General features: G+C 41.2%; 1 protein-coding gene across 1 annotated transcript in view; it reads left to right on the top strand.

Annotated features, from left to right (window-relative positions):
- The first annotated feature begins 4036 nt into the window (after positions 1-4036).
- LOC110169976 (neural cell adhesion molecule L1.1-like) overlaps positions 4037-16986 on the top strand; it is a 104454-nt gene continuing 91504 nt past the window's right edge. The window contains exon 1 of the mRNA XM_020935585.2: positions 4037-4173. The gene's annotated coding sequence lies outside the window, so the exon portion shown is untranslated. The remainder of the gene's footprint in view (positions 4174-16986) is intronic.

Genomic DNA, 16986 nt, shown 5'->3' with positions numbered 1-16986 from the left:
TAATATAAAAACGTTAATGATTAATCGATAATCGATCGTTAATTCTTCCGACGATCGATTAAAAAAATTTCATCAAACGCCCATCCCTAAATACAACAACAATTTAGTGTCTCAGATAGTATTTTTTTGTTTTTGTTTTACACATTACAATTGAACAAAGTTGAGAGTTATTGTGAACGTGTTAAATAAAGTTTGACTGACTTAACTAACTGTTGTGTTTGGTTTAATCGTTTTATAGTCCAGTGTAGTTTATATGTGAAAAAGTTTGAAAATAGACCATTCAATGACAGTGCACCTTATAATCCAGAGTGACATATCGTGCAAAAAATACAGTACTGTAGCTCCACGATGTCTCCCTGTCACTTACACAACCATCTGGAAGAAAGAAGAAAGGATGGAGACAGAAAGAGAGAGAGAGAGAGAGAGAGACAGAGAGAGGGTTAGTAGTCGAGAAGGAGAGAAGTAGGGAGAGAGAGGGGGAGGAGGTGAGAGAGAGAGAGAAGTAGGGGGTGAAAGAGAGGGAAAGATAGAGGGGGAGAGGTGGGTTAGATCGGAAAGAAGAAGAGAAAAAGAGATAGAAAAAAATTAAGAGAGAGAGAGGGAGTAAGAGTGAATGAAGAAAGAAGGAGACAGAGACAGGGAGAGAGGAAAGCAAAAACATGAAATAAAAGAGACAGAGAGAGTAAGATGATGGGGAGAGGTAGAGAGAAAGAAGACGGATGAAGAGATACAGGAGGGGTGAGAGAGAGAGCAGAGAAGTAGAGCGAGAGAGAAGAAATGGAATGGAAAAAGGCGGGAGAGAAGATGGATAGAGAGGGAGAGCAGAGATAAAGACGGAAGAGGAAAGTAAGAAACAGATGAGGGAGACAGAGAGAGAGATGTACAAAGGAGGGAGGGAGGGACAGAGAGGAGAGAGAGAGGTAAAAATAGAGGGAAGAGGGGAGAGGTGTGGAGGGGGAACATGGGAGGGGCCACAGTCCTGGGGGAATACACTGTAAAAAAGAAAAAGAAAAAAAAAAAAAAAAAGGAACAGCTCTATGGGTAAAAGCTCCTTCAATTCACAAAAGGATCCTCAATTTATTTTATTTGATATTTTATTGCCTTAATAAATATATCATTCTTTTTTTTACGTTGAATTTGAATGGGTTAAAATCAAGACACTAATCAAAACTTACAACTTACAACACTAAGAATTTGAATTTGTATCAATAAAACAACATTTCTGAATGACATGATTTGAGAATTCCTACATATTTATTTATTTTTTATTATTAACATGTCACATATTTAGATCTCTAGGTTTCCTTTTATTGTTTTGAAAATGCTTTATTCACTGAAATCCCATTGCTCCCCATGCTAAGTCACTCCCCCTTCTGAGCAATATCGTAGCACACTCAGCGTACGTCCCACTGATGAAACTCCAGCACATCAGATCAGGTTTGTGAAGCTGTAGTGTGCACTTTTGTATCAGGTTTGTGTATATTTATGTAGAATTGTCGTGTGGGGGCGTGGCTGATGTAGGATTGTGGGCGGAGCCTTGTACAGAATCTTACAGTTAACAGTGTTGGGAGTAAAGCGTTATAAAAGTAACAAATTACTGTAATGTGTTGCTTTTTGCTGTATTGCAGTAATGTGGTATTACCGGGGGGGGGGGGGGGAAAGTAATATTTACTCAGTACAAATGTGAGTAATGCGCGTAACAATGCTTTTTTAACCCGGACTGAAGTGGTGGGTTTTTTTTCCATACAAATGCGCTAAAATCACCGCGATATCAGCAGAAGTGAAACACCAGAGACGCGCCCACGTAGACCGTCGGGTGACTGTGAGCGAAAGGACCGACACAGAACTCCACTCTAACATGGTTCAGTCCTGCTTCAGCTCTGGTTTAGTCCTGGTTTAGTCCTGGTTCAGCCCTGGTTTAGTCCTGGTTTAGTTCTGATTCAGTCCAGGTTTAGTCCTGGTTCAGTTCACAGTTCAGCCCTGGTTTAGTCCTGGTTTAGTTCTGATTCAGTCCAGGTTTAGTCCTGGTTCAGTCTTGGTTCAGTCCGGGTTTAGTCCTGGTTTAGTCCTGGTTTAGTCCTGATTCAGTCCTGATTCAGTCCTGGTTTAGTCCTGGTTTAGTCTTGGTTCAGTCCTTGGTTCAGTCCTCGGTTTAAGTCCTTGGTTTAGTCCTAGTTTAGTCCATGTATGGCGCAAAACTTGAGCATCTTCACAGTTCTTTTGGTGAGAGTAATTTAAAAGTGCTGTAATAGTCGTGTAATGTTTTACATTTTAAATACAGTAATATTGTAATGTAACTAATTACTTTGAAATGACAGTAACAAGTCATAAAGAACACATTACAATTTTAAAATAACTTGCCCAACAGTGACAGCTAACCACCCACCGTGAGAGAGGACCAGTTTGAACCAGTTTTGTACAGAATTTTATCCTCAATTAACTCAAATAAAGTGTAAAAATGCAGTGTTGTTTAGGTAAATCAGGATATCAGAATAACTCTACAAAGTGTTATCTGTTCACTCTCAAAACATTAATATAAGTCTGGATTTCAGGGTTAAACAGGAACTATGGTCCAGTGTTACTTAATGAACATTTACACAAATGTTAAATTAACTCTAGAACAGGAGAGAGACAGAGAGAGAGAGAGAGAGAGAGAGAGAGAGAGAGAGAGAGAGAGAGAGAGAGAGAGACAGAGAGAGAGAGAGAGAGAGAGAGACAGAGAGAGAGAGAGAGAGAGAGACAGAGAGAGAGAGAGAGAGCAGAGAGAGAGAGAGAGAGAGAGAGAGAGAGAGAGAGAGAGAGAGAGAGAGAGAGAGAGAGAGAGAGAGAGAGAGAGACAGAGAGAGAGAGAGAGAGAGAGAGAGAGAGAGAGACAGAGAGAGAGAGAGAGAGAGAGAGAGAGAGAGAGAGAGACAGAGAGAGAGAGAGAGAGAGAGAGAGAGAGAGAGAGAGAGAGAGAGAGAGAGAGAGAGAGAGAGAGACAGAGAGAGAGAGAGAGAGAGAGAGAGACAGAGAGAGAGAGAGAGAGAGAGAGAGAGAGAGAGAGAGAGAGGATGGAGACTAAGAGGGAGGATGGAGACAGAGAGTGAGGGAGAGAGAAAGAAAGAGAGAGAGAATGGAGAGACAGAGAGAGAAACAGAGACAGAGAGAGAGAGAGACAGAGGATGGAGACAAAGAGAGAGAGAGAGAGAGGGAGAGAGAGAGACTGGAAACAGAGAGAGGGGATGGAGAGACAGAGAGGATGGAGAGATGGAGAAAGACAGAGAGAGAGAGGATGGAAACAGAGAGAGAGAGAGAGAGAGAGAGAGAGAGAGAGAGAGAGAGAGAGGATGGAGACAGAGAGAGAGACAGACAGAGGATGGAGACAGAGAGAGAGAATGGAGAGACAAAGAGAGAGAATGGAGAGACAGAGAAAGACAGAGAGAAAGGATGGAGACAGAGAGAGAGAGAAGGAGGATGGAGAGACAGAGAGGGATAGTAAGTGAGAGGGAGAGAAGTAGAGAGAGAGAGAGAGAGGGGGGGAGGAGGTGAGAGAGAGAGAGAAGTAGGGGGTGAAAGAAAGGGAAAGATAGAGGGGGAGAGGGGATTAGAGAGGAAAGAAGAAGAGAAAAAGAGATAGAAAAAATGAAGAGAGAGAGAGAGGGAGGAAGAGTGAATGAAGAAAGAAGGAGACAGAGAGACTGTTACTTACTGATGATTTCCAAAAATGTTAAATTAACTCTAGAACAGACTGGACTCATATAAACACAGAGAAAATGTTCAAATTGATTCTGTGAATAAATAAAATAATAATAAAATAATAGCAAATATTCAAAAGTCAAAATGAAAATAGCAAATTGAGGCTAATTTAATCCTTTGCGCGTTGTTTTTTTTTTTGCAGTGTGCTCTGGGAGACAGGGAGAGAGAGGCTGATGTCATCGCTTTTGGGGCGTCCAATCAGAGGCGAGCGTGGAACAGAGGTGGGCGGGGCTAGAGTCAGGGTGTGTTTGTGCCACTGCAGCATCATCAGAGCAAGAAAAGAAATCCACCAAAAAGACCTGACGACCAGAGGAGCCAGGAGCTAGGACGCAGAGTGAGGACGCGGGCAAGGGAGCAAGGACGCAGAAAGGATCCTACGAGAAAGAAGGAGACAACGAAAGAGGAGAAGAGAGAGAAGAGCCAAGAGGAGGAGAGGTAAGAACACAATGGGGTTTCTCCTCTGCATGCTGCTGTGTGTCGCTGGGCTGGACACACACAACAAGGAGGGAAAGGTGAACCAGGACTAAACCAGGTCTAAACATGGACTAACCAGGTCTAAACCAGGACTAACCAGGTCTAAACCAGGATTAAACGATGTCTAGATTAGGACTAAACCAAGACTAAACCAAGTCTGATATAGAACTAAGGTAGGACTAAAATAGAACTAAAACCAGACTAAATCAAGACTAAACCAGGACTAAATTAGGATTAAATCAGGACTAAACCAGGTTTGATACAGGACAAAATCAGGGCTAAACCAGGACTAAACCAGGACTAAACCAGGACCAAATTTTGACTAAATTTCAAAATTTGGACAAAATTTGGACAAAATCAGGACTAGTAAGGGTTAAATACAACCTGGTTGAAGTAGGGGTGAACTAGGACTAAATAAAGTCTAAACCAGGACTAAACCAGGTTTAAATCAGGTCTAAACCAGGACTAAACCAGGTCTAGATTAGGACTAAACCAGGTCTAGATTAGGACTAAACCAGGACTAAACCAGGTCTAGATTAGGACTAAACCAGGACTAAACCAGGACTAAACCAAGTCTGATATAGGACTAAGGTAGGACTAAAATAGAACTAAAACAGGACTAAATCAGGACTAAAGCAAGACTAAACCAGGGCTAAATTAGGTCTAAATCAGTTCTAAATGAGGTGTAAATTTGGACTAAATCCGGACTAAGTAAGGGCTAAATACAACATGTCTGTAGTAGGGGTGAACCAGGGCTAAATAAGGTCTAAACCAGAAACCAGGACTAAACCAGAACTAAAACAGGGATTAAAGAAAGTCTACATTTGGATTAAACCAGGTCTAAATGGGGACTAAAGTCGGTGAGGGAAAGAAACTGGGGTTGAATCCAAACCAGGGTTAAACCAGGACTACATCCAGGATCCATGAAAAGGACTTGATCAGGATGAAGACCAGACGAAAACCACAGGGTCTAATCAAGGTCTAAACCTTGTCTAACATTAGTCTAACATAAGACTAACCCAGGACTAAACAGACATCAGATAAGAACTAAAGTCTGTAAACCAGGTCTAAACTGGGTCCAGTTTCGGACTATATCAGGACTAATACCTGTGCAATCTGGGGTTAACTGAGGTCTAAACCAGGTCTAAACCAGAACTAAACCAGAACTAAACCAGAACTAAACCAGAACTAAACCAGGAATAGACCAGGATGAAGTCAGATCTACCATTTTGGGACTTAACTAGGACTAACCGGGCTTAAACCAGGTCTCGGTCAGGTTTAAACCAAGACCAGATCTAACCCGCTTTTAAACCAGGTCTAGATCAGGTCTAGAGCAGGTCTAGAGCAGGTCTAGAGCAGGTCTACATAGAGCAGCCACAGACAGAGAGTGGGGTCCAGGGGGTTTAATGATGATCTCTTACATAATCACATGCTCAGCTGCTTATACAGTCTGAAATGCCAACCGTGATCGTCTGCTCCTGTCTGCTCCTGTCTGCTCCTGTCTGCCTAAAGTGAAAATGATTGTGAATATTCAAAAAGGTTTATTTTTTTGTACATGAATTGTAAGACTTAGAGAGTTTGACTGTAGTGACTTTACATTTTAGACTTTGAAGTTTCTCTGTTAAAATGGTGTATGAAGTTTGAGTTGAAACGTAGATTTCATTCATCATTTCCTGGGCTCGCAGTAGTAAAATTGCACTTTTCTGTCTCTCTCCTGTACGTTTGTATAAATATTAGATGAATGGCGCACTATAAGACATGTCTGTTTTAAATAATTGACTGGACAGTATAGTGCAGCGCTCTCACACGGGGGGGCTGGGGTCAGGGCTTTTCAAACACCACAGGAATTATCTGTGACCTCATCTTTTCCAAAAGAATGCAGATCTAGACCTAACGAGGACCAAGTCAGGACTAAACCGGGACTGAACCAGAGACAAACCAGGACAAAAACAGAAAGCAGGACAATGCTGTAAATGCAATGTTCTAAATCAGGGGACAGGGAGTGGGACTATACAGCCTAATATATCACCACGAATACAGTACTGCATTTCAGTAGTAGTAATACTAGTAGTAATAAGTAGTAGTAGTAGTAGTAACGGTAGTAGCACTAGTATTATCAGTATAAACACTAGACATTTCTGTCTCTTTGAGGTAATTTAAGTCATTTTAATTATAAACCAAACACAGCAAAAAGTGGAGTGTTAAAATTGACTCTCACGGAATCAATTGTAACAGTTTGTCAGTGTTTATCTGAGTCCAATCTGTTCGAGAGTTAATTTAACATTTTTGAAAATGTTAATTAAGTAACACTGGACCAAAGTTTGTGTTTAACCCAAAATCAAGAGTTATATGAATGTTTTGAGAGTGAACCAATAACACTTCGTAGATTTATCCTGATTTATCCAAACAACACACAGAGGGGTTTTATTTTTACACTTTATTTGAGTTAATTTAAGATGAAATTATGAATAAAACTGGTTCAAACTGGTCTTCTTTCACAGGGGTTTGAAGTGGTGGGTGGGCGGAGCCAAATTAACACTAAGGGAAGTCGAATTCACTTCAGTCATATCAACTCTGGCAAATAACCCCAAAAACAACTCCCTCCTAATATTTTAGTCTGAAATTTTAAGCCTCCAGTGTTAGATTTGATATTGTAATTTTGCACATAACAGCAGTTTCATTATTGTACTTTTTTCATATTTGTACCTCCCACCTCAGTCAGATATTCATGTGAAGCTGTATCATGATGCACTGAATTTACTTTGAAGATACTCGGTATTATTGGGTACTACTAGTAAAAATATTGTATATACTTTTGATATAAAGTGTCTCTCAAACACAGTACTGAAAGTATCTGTTGAGCTGGAACTTTCACAAAAATGTTTTGCTGAGTGTTAGAATGACCATAAACACAAAGACTAAAGCAGGACTACATCAGGACTAAACCAGGACTGAACCAGGTCTAAACCAGGACTAAACCAGGACTAAACCAGGACTAAACCAGGTCTAAAACAGGGCTACACCAGGTCTAACCCAGGTCTGACCCAGGCTCTTTGTTGCAGTGGTAGTTTTAAAGATCAATGACCTCGGCCTGGTTCTGTTGTTTACTCCTGAATTCCACCTTTAGTTCTTAGCAACTTTATTAGAGGCAGACAATGACATGCCTCAGGCTCGACTCTGGACCCTGGACGTGGACCCTGGACCGTGGAGTCTGGACTCTGGACCGTGGACTGTGGACCGTGGACTGTGGACTGGAGCTGCTCAACAGCAGAACAAACAAGATCTGCAGACACAACGAGCACAAAGAGAGAGAAGGAAAGAGAAAGGAAGAGGGAAGGGATGAGAGAGAGAGAGACAGGCTGAGATATGGAGAGAGGGAGAGAGATGAAGAGAGAGAGAAGGTTGGAGTGACATAGGGACAGAGGGAGAAAAAGAGGGGACAGAGAAAAGAGAGAGAGAGGGGGAAGGTAAAATAAGGAGGGAGAGGAAAAGAGTAAAGAGAGAGAGAAATGAGAAAGAGTGAAAGAAAGAGAGATGGGGTTGGTTTGTGGATCACTGGTGAAAGCAACAGTTGAAGAAACAGCCAAAACTATTTGCGTTTCAGAGTTTGGCAGAACTAAATGTTCAAATGTGTTTTTCATTTTCTCGTGTTTTTCATGTGTTTTTCATTTTTGTCTGTATCACTTTTTTCACATCTGTTTTTTATAGAGAGTAAAATCATTCCCTCTTTGCTCTTTGGTCACTTTTACAGAGTTTGGAGTTTCTTGTTTAGCGGAGCTGCGTTCATTCATTTTCAGGACAAACTCACATCCACAAAGAGCTGTAAACGTTCACCACAGACAAAGGCAAAATGAGCCTTTTCTATTTACTCGGCGTTTTACAATCACCCCAGTTCACCCCAAACAAACATGCCACCGGGCTGAGCGTGCACCCGCAGCAACACAAACTCTGCAGCTCTCACCAGCGAAGGACGAGGCAGAAAAGCCCAAATGAAAGAACATTTTTTAAACACTGGACTATGGATTAGTGTTAAAAAGTGGTGGTATTATAAAACGTGCACTGTGTAACTTTTCCAGTAGAGGGACCATCGCTTCGTCTCCATGTTGTTAGTTCCTGAAATCATCTACAGCAGCGGCCCCCAAACCTTTTAGAGCCACAGAAGGTTTAATGTTTCATGGAGCTGCCTTTAAGGTGTGACGGATAAATACGACAAAATAAAAAGATACGACAACACAAAAAATGTGGTATTTTCAAAATTTAATAATAAACGTTTCCAAAGACGTATCAGCTGAGCGACACACAGCAACATCACGAAACTCTGAGGAAGAACAGGGAGCAGAACAAACTGTCAGGATGAAAACAACATCAGTGGATCTTCTCAGCAGACTCGTTGAACGCCAAGACTGGGATCACTTTTCCATGTAGTCAAAAAACCTGACCTGTGTTTGCAAAACAGGTTTTATAGTCAAATTTCTCAAATCAAAAAGATCTTTCCATTGGTGTTGTACAACATAAATTTATCTTATCAATTGGAAAAATAACTAAAGATAGTTACCAATAAGTAACTACAGTTATTTCCCAAATGGATGGCTCATATCGTTTCAACTCATAGTAATAACAATGAATTGAGTCTTTCAAAATAAATTTTTAGGAATAACCATAGATCATAATTTAAACTGGAAATCACACATAAATACAATTAGGAACAAACTATCCAAAGTGATCGCAATTATATATAAATATAGATATACCCTAGATAAAAACAGTCTTTTTATTATATATAACTCGCTGGTAATGTTCTACATAACCTACGGTATTGAGATTTGGGGCAATACATATAAGACGAATACAAAGCCAATCTTTACCCTACAAAAAACGGCAATAAGAGCATCACATTATCAACTTATAACGAACCAACCAATGCATTATTTATAAACCTTCAAACGCTGAAATTTTACGATTTAGTCGACCTTTACACTCTTAAAATCATGTTCAAAGTAAACAACAATCTCCTGTCGAAATCTTTACAGAACATGTTCAAAATCCGAAAGAGCCGATATGAGCTCAGAGGCACGACCATGTTTATTAAAAAGAAAAACAGAACAAACATTATGAAATTTTGTAAATCTGTTAAAGGGCTGGAGCTGTGGAACAACTGTACAGAAAACCTCAAATTGTGCACCACTTTCTTTCACTTCATAAAGAAGTTTAAATGTTTAACTCTGGACAGATACATGAAATATGAGACTTAGTTTGTGCTGTAATACTTTGTTGTTCTGTTACTGATTAGTTTGTTTCCTCCTGCTGTATTTATGAAGATGAACTGGTGTCAAGATGAAGCTCTGACAAAGGAATAAAGGGTAAAGGCAGAATAAGCTTAAGCTTCAGCCTGCACCTTTTCGGTCTGTATATGTTAAATATGACTGTTTATGAATTAATGTCAAAATATACCTGTGACCGAAATAAATAAATAAAATAAAATAAATAAATAAATTGTAATGATATAATCACACTTTACCAATGGATTCACTCACTCATGAAAAACACATTCACTTGTAGGGCTCAGCCTTGTCATCAGAAGACCCTCTAGTCAGAAAATCCATGTTCAGGTAGTGTTTTCAGTAGACCACAGATCTTGTAGAGTATTTTCCAAATTTTCACCTCAAAGTTCATAAAGACATACATTTTTATACGAACTTCCAATTTTGCGAACAAATTGAAAATAAGAGGCCTTGATATTTTTAGCTCAGTTCAAAGTATATGTACTATTTAGGGGTGTCATAAAAATGCTCCTGTTCTGGGTGTCCCGCCTGGTCGTATTGAAAAGGGCCGACTGTAAGGCATTTTTAGCTCAGCTTGTGAGCTGTAAACTCAAGCTGAACTTATGCGATCACCCAGTGTCCGGCGTCCATCCGTCTGTCTGTCCGTTAACCATGGCTGGACAAATCTAGACTGTTTGACTTGCAGAGTCCATATGAATGTCTTTAGATACCTTAGGGTAAGAGCTCTTTCCAATTCTTGAATTATGTCACAGTGACCTACTTTGTGACTACAGATCCTTCTGACTAGTGGGCTTTCTGACTAGGGGGGCTTCTGATGATAAGGGTGTAACCTCACTTGTACTGTGTAATGCATATATCATATTTTTGTATGTGTATCACTTTGCAATCCCTTTTTGAGATAGGATTTTTAGGTTGTAAATAAAAGAAATGATTTACATTTTTCTTTCTTAAATAATCAATTGAACAATTTTAACAACATATTCTCTCACAAATTTAAATTAAAATGTGCAAAATACCCAAAAATGATTAACTAGCATGTCCTAAAAGGGGGCATCATAATACACACAGTCAATAAGAACATGTGGGTGCGAGCTTACCAAGATAAACTCAGGGGTGATTCAGCAAAATAAAAGTACTTCATCGACGGTTCTTCCACCTCTAAACAGGAGATTTAACCATATTAGAACATAAACTTTAACATTTGTCATTTTCAAGACATTACATTTCGTCTTTCATACTTTTTTCTGTGTTTTTCAACCAACATGTGAGAGAAAATGCCAATGCTCTGTGCATCAGTGAGCAAAGTTGAGCTATCTGTGTATCTGCATACTACTTCCTGTTTCCCATCAAAATAAACTTCTGGTTTTCAAAATAAAATCAGTTACATATGAAAATGTGAAATAAAACAGTGCTTCAACATAAGTAAAATATTATTTGGCCTTTAACCATGCGGGTTACACCAATATGATCTTTTATTTTGTAGTCCTCATTATTACGCTTCTTTAATCAAGGTAACCCATTAAGAACTGAACATAAGGTGCGCGCAGTGAAGAGACAGGAGGGCTAACCACTCTGCCGCTCATCCGTACAGCGTGATGACAGAACAGTGTGTGCCTGAAGTCCCATAACAAGCGTTTGAGCGAGCAGCACGTCCTCCTCACTCGCTCTTTAGTGCCGTGGATTCTTTTAAAGTGGCATTTCCTGTTATCTTCGCTGTCAGCTTTGATCATAGCAGAGATGTGGTTTCCCCCATCCACAAATCTCGATGTGTCTGATCTAGAACAACAATGGGATTTCGTATATTTGTCATACAGAGTGTTGATGCAGAACTGATCATTACATTTACAATAACACATGTCGTATTAGAATCACCACAGACAAACACTGACTCACTTTAGGATAGTTCATAGAAAAATACACAGTGTATGACATGTCTGTATCTGTGTGTATCTGTCTGTGTCTGTATCTGCGTCTGTATCTGTATCTGTCTGTCTGTGTCTGTCTGTGTCTGTCTGTCTGTGTCTGTCTGTCTGTCTGTCTGTATCTGTCTGTGTCTGTCTGTATCTGTCTGTGTCTGTCTGTCTGTGTCTGTCTGTCTGTGTCTGTCTGTCTGTATCTGTCTGTGTCTGTCTGTCTGTCTGTCTGTCTGTCTGTCTGTCTGTGTCTGTCTGTCTGTGTCTGTCTCTGTCTCTCTGTGTCTGTATTTGTCTGTATCTGTCTCTCTGTGTCTGTCTCTGTGTCTGTCTCTCTGTGTCTGTATCTGTCTGTCTGTCTCTGTCTGTCTGTCTGTCTGTGTCTGTCTGTCTCTGTGTCTGTCTGTGTCTGTCTCTCTGTGTCTGTCTGTCTCTGTGTCTGTGTCTGTCTGTCTCTCTGTGTCTGTCTGTGTCTGTCTCTCTGTGTCTGTGTCTGTCTGTGTCTGTGTCTCTGTCTGTGTCTGTGTCTGTCTGTGTCTGTGTCTGTCTCTCTGTGTCTGTGTCTGTCTCACTGTGTCTGTGTCTGTGTCTGTCTCTCTGTGTCTGTGTCTGTCTGTGTCAGCCATTACGCTGAATAAAACATGTCCTGCTCAGTCGGCTATTAGTATTTATGAAACTCCATAAAGGTTTTCATTATTTATTGTCTACTGTCAATAGTAGCATTTCTCATTAAAGGCACTGCACCTGATTTGTACTTTACTCTTAAAGATGCACTGTGCAACTTTTCTGGCAGAGGTCTGCTGGTCTCCATGGAAATGTTATTATTTGTCTGTCTTTGTCAAATTTGGGCATTTTGCAGCTCCCGGGGGTCATTTGGTTGACTCTGATCGTCCCGTTTAAGCTCATCTGGAATTACAAAATACATTTTTTTTTATCATTGGTCGTCATCCCTGGACTAAAGCTGCATTGTTTTTATTTTAGACGTGTTTTTAATGACATTTTTTTTCAGCAGCACATAACATGTCAGAACATAAACTCTTCCCAGTCTGAACAGCTCATTAGAACAATTCTATTTACTATTTATTTTTTATCAAAAAATACATTTCATATTATGCAGAATTTAAGAGTTATGGACATTTTGGACTCCACAAGATTTTCTGTTTCTCATGTGGCCCCATGGAAAAAAAGAACTGCCCCCTGGTCAAGAATGTTCCTGTTGTGGAAATCTGTAAAATATCACCAAAACAGAAGCTGTCTATGTTTGTTTCTTACATTTGGACCAGTAACAAACAGTTCCACTACTAATGAACAGAGTGTGTGCTGCAGTGAGCCCAGAGCAGTGGGATAATGACACTTAAATACTTTCTGAGGTCCAAGTTCCTCAAGAACAGTTTGTTTTTAGGTCAGTCTGGTCGTTTGTCTTTCTGAGCTCAGAGATAACACTTTACATGATCATCTGAACACAGGTCAGGATGATCAACACTGAACATGGCACAGAAACAGCAAACCTAAAGGATAACTTTAATCTTCTATGAGAGAAAGGATTAGACAAACAACAGTGTGACTTTTAACACTTCTTAGTGTATCTAGACGACAGAAACAACAACAGCCAATACTCCTATTTCCACCCCATTATATCACAAGAGAAACACACAGGTTACAGCACAGAACGACACGACCCAACACGACACGACATGACACATGACACGACACGACATGACACGACCCAACACGACACGACATGACATGACACATGACACGACACGACATGACACGACCCAACACGACACGACATGACATGACACATGACACGACACGACATGACACGACCCAACACGACACGACATGACATGACACATGACACGACACGACATGACACGACCCAACACGACACGACATGACATGACACATGACACGACACGACATGACACGACACGACATGACATGACACATGACACGACACGACACGACATGACACGACACGACATGACATGACACATGACACGACACGACATGACACGACATGACACGACACATGACACGACATGACACGACGACATGACACGACATGACACGACATGACACGACACGACACGACATGACACGACATGACACGACACAACATGACTCGACACGACATTGCACGACACGACATGGCACGACACGACATGGCACGACACGACATGGCACGACACGACACATGACACGACATGACATGACACGACACGACCCGACATGACACGACATGACACGACACAACATGACATGACATGGCACGACGCGACATGGCACGACATGACATGACATGACACGACATGACACGACATGACACATGACACGACATGACACGACACGACATGACACGACATGACACGACACAACATGACACGAAACGACATGGCACGACACGACATGGCACAACACGACATGACATGACACGATATGGCACAGCACGACATGACATGACACGACATGACACGACACGACCCGACATGACACGACATGACACGACACAACATGACACGACACGACATGGCACGACACGACATGACATGACACGACATGACACAACATGACACGACATGGCACAACACGACATGACACGACATGACACAACACGACACGACATGACACAACACGACACAACACGACATGACACGACATGGCACAACACGACACAACACGACATGACACGACATGGCACAACACGACATGACATGACACGACATGACACGACACGACCTGACATGACACGACATGGCACGACACGACATGGCACAACACGACATGACATGACACGACATGGCACAACACGACATGATATGACACGACATGACACAACACGACAAGACATGACACAACACGACACGACACGACATGACACGACATGACACAACACAACCCGACATGACACGACATGACATGACACGACATAACACGACACGACATGGCACAACACGACACGACACGCCATGGCACAGCACGACATGACATGACATGACATGACACGACATGACACGACATGGCACAACACGACATGACATGACACGACATGACACAACACGACACGACACGACATGACATGACACGGCATGACACAACACAACCCGACATGACACGACATGACATGACACGACATAACACGACACGACATGACACGACATAACACGACACGACATGACACGACATGGCACAGCACGACATGACACAAAATGACACGACACGACACGACATACGACATGACACGACATGACACGACACGACACGACACGACACACACACGACACAACACGACACAACACGACACAACACGACACAACACGACACAACACGACACAACACGACACAACACGACACAACACGACACAACACGACACAACACGACACAACAGAGTGGCTGTAGTTCAGTTGGACGAGTGTTTGTTCACTGATCTGAAGGTTGCTGGTTCAAATCCCGCTCTCGACATAAACATCATTGGTGAACAGTCAGATCCACAGATTGGCCGCTGTGATTCCAACTCCCACATTTCTGCCCGTAGAAGGACTCACCTGAAAAATTTTTGCAGTTTTGTAGACAAACGTGTCCTCTTCTTTTACAGAGACACGTTTATTTTCACGTCTTAGAAAGTCATTGTCGAACTCTCCTTTGTTCAGGTGACACTGAATTCACCCACAGCACTGAGCAGCAGAACATCCTGGGCAAAAAAATCAGAGAGAATAAAATATCCAAACTGAAATAGGCACGAGAAATAGAGGTCGAAATCTGCTTTTTATTAAAATGGAATAATGAAATAAACTGTTTGCCCAATTGATTGTTTTTTGTTCTTATTTGAAATTCAAAAGAACAAATGGTTCACAGACCCCGGAGCAGAGAACGTGAAAACCACAGCTGTTAATTTGAAGCATGTGTCTCTGAAATGAGGAAGACATCTCCTCTTAAAAATTCTCACAATAATCATAACAAAATATATAACTTCTTTTACCTGAAATAAGTAAAACTTTGGTGAGTTGATTGTTGATTTTAATGTGTAACATGAAAGCCGCCATGTTTGTTGTGGACTCACTTGGAGCATGCTTCTTTCTGATTGGTTAATTCAACTGTCAATCTCTGAAATCAGGGAGACAGGACACAGCTCCAGATCCTTTCCTTTGGAAAGTTTTGTCAAAGTGTGTGGTTCTGGCTGGTCAGGTAAATAAATCTGTGGATAGAAAGTGTCCCGTGGGAAACAGCAGGAGTCACTTTGCTCCACCCTGACACACTGTGTGACAGTGTGGAGTTGAGTGGACAGAACTGACCTGAGTTTCCCAGGGTCAGAGGGACTTGTTCTGTGTAAAATCAGATTAGCTGACCACTGCTTCCTCCTCTCATCTGTCTGTGTGTCTGGTCTCTCACATATCTGTCCATCTGCCACACACACGCACACACACACACACACACACACACACGCCCACACACGCACACACACACACACACACACACACACACACACACACACACACACACACACAGGCGTGTGGATCTAAATGTGCTTGGTGGGACACTGGATTGTTTAAGCAGCTCTTGAGGTCAAAACTCATCTGCTGTGTTCTGTCTGCATCTATTTATGAAGTGTTTATTGTGAGAGAATCAGGAAGTGTGTATTAGCATGGTAGTTGTCATGGCAAAACTCTGCTCTGGTCTCTGACTGAGCGTTGTGAAAAGATCTCATGAACTCATCGTGGTGAGTCATTAGCAGAGCTGGGGACTTGTAAGTCATGACTTGAAGTCGAGTCAGACTTGAGTCACTATTTTTAGGACTTGAGACTTGACTTGATAAAATGGACTAAGATTTGAGACTTGACTTGGACTTGAAACTCAGTGGCTTAGGACTTGACTCTGACTTGAGGCCTGTGACTTGAGAAGACTCGATGGGTCTCCTAAAAATATGTTTTTTAGAAAATCCTTTTCTCTTTAGACTTGATACATGCTGTGCTTAGTTTTACAGAAACAAACTGAACCATGTCCCTCCACTTCTCTGTTACTTTGGATGGAACTGAAGTACTGTGATGTGGTATCCTCAAATGTACTACAGTAATGTACAGTAAAGTACAGTACAACTACATACAAAGAGAACATGATCCTCCCATTTAAGTGCAGAAACATGACAAAATAACTGGATTTTAAAATGTGAATTCTTTCTATTCTGACTGTAATGAATCACATTAAGATCTGGACAAGACTTTTAAAAAAGAAAAACTTGCATTTCTACAACTCTAATATAAATACTCAAATAAATATATCATGAATTTTAAGTACAATTTATTTTAAAAATCTTATAAATTGCAAAAATCTAAGGTGGTTTAAAGACTTGAAATGACTTGAAGCTCAAAGCAGACGACTTGGACTTGACTTGGACTTATGAGCCAGTGACTCAAGACTTGACTTGGATTTGCCTGTATTTGACTTGGGTCTGGACTTGGACTTGAAATCAAAGACTTGAGACTTGCAAAACAACGACAGTCCCACGTCTGGTCATAAGGACGCTCTGAGTGCACGAGGGGAGTGAGGGATGAACTCTGTTTTATAGTTCTGTTTTCTA

Source organism: Boleophthalmus pectinirostris, unplaced genomic scaffold (assembly GCF_026225935.1).
Source record: "Boleophthalmus pectinirostris isolate CB_2022bp ecotype Guang Dong unplaced genomic scaffold, ASM2622593v1 HiC_scaffold_8, whole genome shotgun sequence".
Lineage (NCBI taxonomy): Eukaryota > Metazoa > Chordata > Actinopteri > Gobiiformes > Gobiidae > Boleophthalmus > Boleophthalmus pectinirostris.
Note: the sequence above shows the minus strand (reverse complement) of the source record. Positions and strands in the feature narration are given on the sequence as shown.